Genomic DNA, 9,025 nt, shown 5'->3' with positions numbered 1-9,025 from the left:
GCAATCGAACGGTTGATAATAGTAATCAGAATGTGACTTAAAAGAGATCATTCACTGAAGCCACTTAAAAAGAAGGTGACTTTGGTTCTGCTACTGTCTGTTTGTTGCATAAAATCACGAAACATCTACGATACCCATGAGAATGAGAATAATGATAGTGGTGGTATTGCTCGCGAAAAGTTGTAATAGCTTAATAACATTCTTAGACTTTAAATTAATTTACATAAAAGAAAAATAATAAAGAAAATTATTTATATTATAATTTATATTTTTAAATTAATTTGTATTATTCAAATTTATATGATACAAAATGATTATGAAACAATGAAATCAAATCAGTACTAATAAAATTTATTGAGGTTACCTAATTTGTCTTTATGGGACTTACGATGTTTGTATTGCGTTGGTTCAACTATATTGTAGCATGTTCATTATTACAATTTTGTCACAACCAAAATCGTAAACATATATGTTAGTAGTTTATTTCGTTGCATGTCCACATTAATGCCCCATGTAGTGATCCATAAAAGTCAAAGTTTACAACACATCCAACTAATTAGTCTGTGACTCTATAGAAGTGCACCTAGTCTCAGTTTATTTTCTAACCTCAACCATGGTCTCTTTGTTTGTAATACCCCCATGTTGATCCAAAAGTTGTAAATGTAAATGTGCTCTATGTGATGATTATGCCACTAAACTATGGTCTCTTTGTTTGTAATACCCCCATGTTGATCCAAAAGTTGTAAATGTAAATGTGCTCTATGTGATGATTATGCCACTAAACTAATATGATTTGGTTTGAATTTCATGTTATATATTTGGGTTGCAGAGCCTATGAGGATGAAATGCCATAGAGATTGTAGTGTAATATATAAATAAAAACTAATTAATAAAATATATCACTATTGTAAAAAATGTTAGAGAAAAGAGGAGAGAGGTTACAACTCAAGAAGATGGGACTTAGGGTTGTCAAGCATAAAAGGGGGTACATTTACATGTGTTGTGCAAGTTGGGGGGAATGCGAGACTATATGTTGGAAAAATATAAGAGTTTGGAATATTGGCCTAGACACCTTAGTGTTGACAACAGTCTCAAGATTTTGATTATGATACAAAATTGTGCCTCTATCATGGATTTGTCACCCTCAAGGGGACCCTACAATCTATTTGTCTTAACCCATCCATGACCAAAGGGAGTGTTGTAACATCTTTTGACCCATTTAAAATGTTACCACTAGGAATTGCACCCCATGTTGCAATTGAAACGCCATAAGGCAGTAGTATAGGAAAGAGTAGCGTAGAAGAAAGAAGATGTTGCACCAAAGGAGCCATCGTGAAAGAATGAAAGGTGAATTATGCTTCCGTGGAAGCAGGTCATCGAGGTTTCAAATGTATTGATGATAAGAGTGATGAACAGGTAGACACTCCAAAAATGCTAGGAAGATGCATGGAAGACACAGTTCCAAGGGATGAAACCTCATGTATCACTAAACAGTCATCAATATATATATAACCAACATAATATGTTCACATATATATAAAAAAATTGTTATAGATATTGAATTAGGTAATTGGGGGTGAAAATCCTTTGGTGATTGATATCAGATGGAAAAATTTGGTGGAAATTGATTGTTCACAAAAAATACCTCCATTCAACTTGGTTGCATAGTGTAGACAGGAAGCTTCATGATATAAAAGCTTCAGCAATTTGGAACCACTACACTAATCTCTTTGGTGATACAACTTAAAATGGTCAAACATATTTAGTTCACTAACTAATCCTCTTAAGATTCAGACTCCGTACTTTTGAGCCACCCAATAAATGGTTTAACATTTTTCCACATTAAAGAGTTATTGCCTTGGGCACCCAAAGTATGGTTATCATACCATTGGAAAACAACATTTTCTAATATGTCATCATCATATAAAGCTTTCAAAACCAAAGCAATTTCCTTGATTGCATCTGTATTGGCATGCTTTCAAAAACCGTTAATTGCATTCAACAAAAACAACTGGGAATCTTCATTATGAAGATCTTTGGACAAGTTTTGGGTGTCTTAAGATACTGATGAGTGACAAGGGTATCCACTTTCTGAATGAAGTTATTGTCGTGATGCTCGAAGAGTATCAGGTTTATCATCAAAAGAGTATTCTGTATCATCCTCAGCCAAATGGTCCGTTGAAGCATTTGATAAAATCTTCGAGAAAACATTGATGAAGTTCTGCAACGCAAATAGAAGCGATTGAGATGTGCACATACCAGTGGTCCTATGGGCATATAGGACGATGTGTAAGAAGTTGACTGGACAAACCCCGTTCAAGATGGTATATGGCATAGATGTTGTAATGCCTATGGAATATATTGTGCCCAGCTTGCGGATTACAGCATTGAATGATATGGCAGACCGCGAGACTATGGATGAGTGCCTCGCGTAATCGTTGGAGTGAGAAGAATATAGGTTCTTAGCAGGATTTCACTAACAGGTGAAAAAGGAGCGCGAAACAACATGGCATGATCGACACCTTCAAAGTGAATGATTTGGTCTTACTTTATGATAGCAAGTTCACGAAGTCCCCTAGGAATTTTCAAATGCATTGGTTGGGACCCTATGTAGTCAAAGAAATTACATATGGTGGCCCAGTTTAACTCGCAAAGTTGAATGGGGAAATATTTCCGGGAAGAGTCAATGAGAGTAGACTGAAGTTATATCAAGGGGATCCTGCCCCTGCCCAATGACTGTATGACGGTAGGACAGTATTAGTACTCTAGGCGACTACGAGGGAGTATGGGACTATAAACTACACCGCCTGAAGACTAAGAAAACGAAGTAATGGGGCTGCATGAGGCAAGCCAATAATGTGCCAGGAGAAGTTGCACCAAGAAGGCTACACCATGGAGGATGTTGTCATGCAGATGAGTCAGAAAATAGTCGTTGGATGCACTATAACTGATTGGATAGCAAAAATCCTATTAGGAGGAGCGGATTGGATTCATTTATGGCGCAAATATTTGGCAATATGTCGCCAAAGATGCATTTATTTGTAGAAATTGGAGGGAAAGGTCAGATTTGAATTCGAAATTACCTATAAATCTGACATGTTGGCCTGCAATAGAACACTTTGCCTACTGGAAATTATTTTTAAGGTATGTTGTCTAAAATTTATGAGCCGAGAAGATTGGGAGGTACTTATGTCACAGTCGGAATTAACAAATTTACCTGAGTGGAACCGTGAGCTCATCTTCGAGAAAATGTATGCAACTAATCTTGCAGAAGCTCAAGTTCTGATGTCGTAGTCTCTCAAGCCGTTGCCCATGAAGTCACGTCGATGGAAGCTACACCGTTTGTGCCTACGGTGTCGAGGTCGCCTAGGCCTAAACCATCCGCTACCAAGGAAAAACAGAAGAAACCATAGGATGTACCAGTGAGGTAGTCACCAAGGAAGAACCCTGCTGAGGTTCGACAGAAAGGGAAGATGGATAAGGCCAAACAACCATTTGAAGCCCTGGATTTGGATGAAGAGGAGCTTCGCGGAGGGGTTGAAGATTTGGATGTTGAGGAGGGTGAGCCTATCACTAGGCTCTTGAAGTATATCCCTCCACGAAAGGGAAAATCAAAGGTCCCGAAAGATACTAATTCTAGAAAATTTATGGTCTTGATGCCGCTATTACGGGAGAAATTGCCATTTGAAGGCACACAGTTAAGATTCATACCTTCACTAACAATGGAGGATTAGGATCTCCCTGACCACGATAAATTTCCACATTAGCATCATTAGTTGCATCACTAATATTTGTACAAGCTATTAAATGTGAAATCTTTGAAAATATTTCCACAATATGTTAAATAGTATAATTATCAAATTGTGCTTTAGGCAACCCCAAAACACAATCCATACATACAAAGTCCCATGGTCTAACTAGAATCAACAATGGCTTATATAGACCTACATTCTGAGTCCCTCCTTTTGCATGATGACATACTCTATACCTGTCAAAAAATATTTTACATTAGCTTGCATACCTTGCTAAAAATAAAAAACATTCGAGAAATCAGTTGTTTTATCTTGTCTGAATAAAATCCCCCAATATGATTTTCCTTTACCAAATTGTCTCTCACTGAGCATTTTGGTATGAAAATATTCTTATCTTTAATAAACAATCCCTCTTAAACCATATAACTCAACCATTATGTTTTATTATTGTTAACAACATTTTCAGGGGTTGCATATTTATCCTTAAAACACTTGCATGACCTATTTACATATCTTTTAACTCATTAAACCCTAAAAAGTTAACTTGAAATTCATTTAAAGTTAAATTAAATATACTTAATACATCAACTACCTTGTTTGATGTAGCAATTGTGGGCTTAATAAAAAATGTAAAATTTTGTAGAAATTCTACCCACTTGGCATGTCTTTGATTCAACTTTGGTTGACTTTTGTTAAACTACAAAGCATGATTATGAGTATACAAATTAAACTCCTTGGGCATTAGATAATTTCCCTATTTCATTAAGGCTTGAACTATGGCATAAATTCTTTATCATAATAGGAATATTTCTATTTTTCTTCATTCAATTTTCCACTAAAATAAGAAATTGGTTTTCCCTCCTAACTGAAGAAACTCCAATAACAATTTCACTTGCATTTGTCTCAACTTGAAAAAATCTATTAAAATTTGGGAAGGCCTAGACAAGTTGTTCCATTATGTTTTTCTTTAACAATATGAAATTGTGTTTAGCTACTATAGGCAATTTGAATGGTTGTTTGCCTTCCTTCATTGTATTTATAATATGAGATCAAATTCTACTAAATTTTATAATAAAATTTATACAAAATATTCCTAAGCCATGAAATATTCTCACCCCAAAGACATTTTCCATAACAATCCAATTAATGATAGATTTAACTTTATCTTGATCCCTTTGCAAACCATCTTCGGATATAACAAAACCCAAGTATACCAATTTATTCTTCACAAAATTGAATTTCGTCAAATTAATGAATAATTTCTCTCATTAGAAGGTATTTAAGACTAATTTGAGATGTTTCAAATGGTCCTCTTTCGTTTGACTATATACCAAAGTATTATCTAGATAAACTATAACAAACATGTTAGTAAATGCCTTGAAAACCTCATGAAAGTGCAATGGGCATTAGTGAGACCAAAAGGAATCACTAACCATTCATAAAATCCATTATTTTGTTTTGAAATTTGTCTTCCACTCAACCCCTTCTCTAATCCTAGTATGATGGCATCCACTCTTTATATTAATTTTAATGAAATTCTTGGCTCCACTTAAAAAAGCAATTAAATCATTAATGTGTGAAAGTGGAAATATGTAGTTTATTGTTATTTTATTGATGGATTTGGAATTAATACACATTCTCCATCCTCCATCCTTATTTGGAATGAGTATTGGAAGAACAACACATGGACTCAAACGTTCCTTGTTGACTAATGCTTCCAATTGGAGGTAAATTACTTAGGAAATAATCAACAATAATATTAGTAAATTCATCCAACATAATAGTTTTAATTTTTTAGGAAAAACATCTAATATTGTGTTAGTAATATTACCTTGGGTTTACAAAACAAAGAAAAATGTAATTCTTCTTTCTTTACTTCTTGCAGTAGCTATTTTCCACTCATTAACAACACACTAGGAAAAACTTCTTCTATTACTCCTTCATCTTGCAAAGGTAGCAAGACATGTTTCTAACCATTCTTGTCAAGTGTATAGGTGTTCCTCCTACAACCATGAATAATATTTCTATCATACTACCATTTTCTTCCCAACAAATATGAAATACATCCATGGGAATTATGTCATGGTATACGTCATCCTTATAGCTACCCATCTAGAACTCCATCTTGCATTGTTCATTCACCAAAATTTGATGTCTTTTTTCCAATTGTGATACTTTATAAGGATTATGGAATGTTATTCTCTTCAAGAATAAATTTTGTAACATCTTAGTAGAAACAAAATTATTTTTACTAACACTATCAATCATAATTTTTCAACACTTATCATTTCACTTGCATACAGTTCTGAACAAGTTTTTCTTCTTTTCCAACTCCTTTGCTTCTTTCTTCATTCTTATCAAAACAAAATTCTTGATCAATAATGATTCTCCTGCTTTAGTGGTTTCTTTATTTGTTGTTGAATTTACACTTTTTTCTGTTGCTTCTTTCACATGTGCACTTATTTGACTTGTTGGATTACCTTATGGACATTCTAATGACATATTTCCCAATTTTCCACATATGTAGCATCTAGGCTAATAATAGTTGCCTCTACCTATGCCTCTTGGGAAAGGTATTCTTCCTCTAGTGTCACGTCCTATTGTTAATAATTGACTACTTGAACTTCCACCTTCCTCTATTAAGGATTGAAATGTTCCTTTGCCACTTTGTTGTCTATTTCCCCTTGCACAAATTCTTCATCTACTTTTCTAACTATGTTTTCTTGCTATCTTCATTTCTCGTTTAAAAGTAGCTTGATGAGCATCTTCAACCATCCTCGGTGAGACCAACCTTTTCAACATCCTCTTCAATATGACTAGCTCTAATGTTTAATATGTAAAAATCATCAGTGCATTCCCTTTCTAACATTGATATTTATCTAATATGTTGCAATTGCTTGTGTTAGTGTCAGTCTTGTTAGCCTGTCACCTGGATCAAATGTGCTTTTACTATGTTTGTTAGGGTGTCAAGTCAAATTTTTGTCATTTCAGTAAATCTTCAAATAACAATTTGGTCATTGGTTGTTTTGTCTAGGTAACTCCTTCTCCCTTCACTCACTCATGGTCTTCATCACTCATCATGGTCATTATCTTCTTCGAGGTATCATATCTTCATTTAAGTGTCTTAGGTCATGAAATTATTAAATTCCTCATTTTAGGTCATGGTATAGGGTTTCACTCCATGTGTCATCATGATACCATAGGTCAAAACAAAAGCATGTCCATCATGTAATCCAGTGGGTAAAGGGAGTTAGCAGCTTAGGGAAAGCAAAATAAAGGTAAAGGTAATGTTTCATTTCACATAAGACAATGTTGCAGTACACTGCCTCGCCTCATTATTTCTCATAGGGACATGTTTGCTTCAAAATATGTTTCCAACCAAATGGAGAAGGATTTTACAAAAGTGAACGAGGTTTGTATCCATTATACATGAAGTAACAAAAACCTCCTTCATTTTATGCACAGGGGTTATGATTTGAAAGAAATTCCCAAAATACACTTGCTACGGGAGCGTTGTTGCAGTTCTCGATAGCTTGACTTGAAGAAAGTTTTTTATGGGTTTGGAACAGGTGTTGGCAATGATTAAGGCCTCTATAGTGTAGTAGACATCACAGGCTTTCCAATGGTACCTTCAGATCATGATTTGGATTAGTGGAAGGCATCCGAAAGTGTTGTTTATGTTGGAGCTTCTCTTTTGTTAGAGACACCCTAGGTTTTGGAGTGACCTTGGGAAAATCTACCTCATGGAGTGTCCAAATTGCATGTTGGAGGAGTCTATCTTATAGCAGAGTTCAAGAGCGTTCCGACGAGCTATCAAACTCTCAATTTGTAGTAGTTCAAGTCCCCGAAAAGTGGTTTGGAGGAATGGCGTTGCACTTAGGAACACTGCGTTGTGCTTGGAGGCCTAGTGCTGCGCTCAGGAACACTACACTATGCTTGGGCTAGAGTAACTTAAATTGCCTGAAACTCACCCAAAATAAATTTTTAAGCTTTGTCACTTGTTTTATTTCAATCCTAAGCTGAGCTACAAGTAATTACAACACCTTACTTACCTTTTTAATTTACAAAATTAATTCATGCAAAGCTTTCTTCAATTAGGGTTTTTTATTGAATTTCTCATGCAAAAAAGATAGGGTTGATGATGGCCATTTTCCTTTCTTGATTTTTAACATGTAAAATCTTACCCTACACCTTTATACATTTTTGATATGTCATGTAAACCACTAAATCAACCTCAGAACATAAATTTACCTCACTAAGATTGAAACCCTAGTTCATTCCTAGGGGTTTTGGGCACTTTCCCTAAAAGCTCTGTTTTTTCCCTTTTACAAGCACATTGTTCCTTCATTTCTCTTCCACTCATTTTCATAAGTTTTCCATAATCCATATCCACCTCTTTCAAACCTCCTTTACCATTTTATCAACTCCACCTACCCATCATTTCATTTTTCACTCATCCCTCACTGTTTTTCCCCTTTCCTATCATCTAGGGTTTCAAAAATGAAATGAGATTGCTTCACCAAGCCATCACCAAGACACATCATCATAGCCTATGGAAGTAGGTTTATCAAACAAATCAGAGGAGGTTCCCAAGGCACCTAGACTTGAGGTTACCAAAACATACGAGAGATGAAAAGTACTTGTGTTTGTTTCTCATGGTGAGAAAGTGGCCAATCCTTCTTCATTAACAAAACAGGAATCGGAAGCAAAGGATAAAGACACAGTTCAAAATGAGTTTGAGTTTATTGATTTAGAGGTGGAAGGTCAGACTTCAATCATGCAACAGACCATCAGAGAGAAGGAATATCAAATCAAGGAGCTAACAATCACTATGGAAAGAGAAAAATATGTCCTATCATTCCTTGAATAGGAGAATAGTCAGCTCAAAGAAAAGGATTTGATCATGAAAGAGGAAAAGGCCAAGAACAAGGGGCCTAAAGAAGGCATTGCAAGAAGAGGAAGAACACATTCTCTTAAACGAAGACCTAGACCTAGAGGATAAGATTGCTCTTAAGGTCAATCAAGGCAAGGAGTATCGGCTCAACAGGGTGAATCAACAATTGGAGAAGCTGCTTGAGCAGGCACACATGGATAATCAATTGCTCAGACGTATGGAGCACCACTACCAAGCTCAAAACATGATCGCCAATGCCAAGGTTAAGCAGCATGAAAACAAGCTTAAGAAAGCCAAAAAAAGACCAAAAGGATGGGGGAAACTTGGAGATGCTTGCTGAAGCATCTATGAAGGTTTAACAAACATATTTTTGCACATT

This window comes from Pinus tabuliformis, chromosome 1_2 (genome assembly GCF_031772625.1).
Source record: "Pinus tabuliformis cultivar Carrire ecotype Pingquan chromosome 1_2, CPIR1, whole genome shotgun sequence".
Lineage (NCBI taxonomy): Eukaryota > Viridiplantae > Streptophyta > Pinopsida > Pinales > Pinaceae > Pinus > Pinus tabuliformis.
This window is presented reverse-complemented; position numbering follows the sequence as displayed.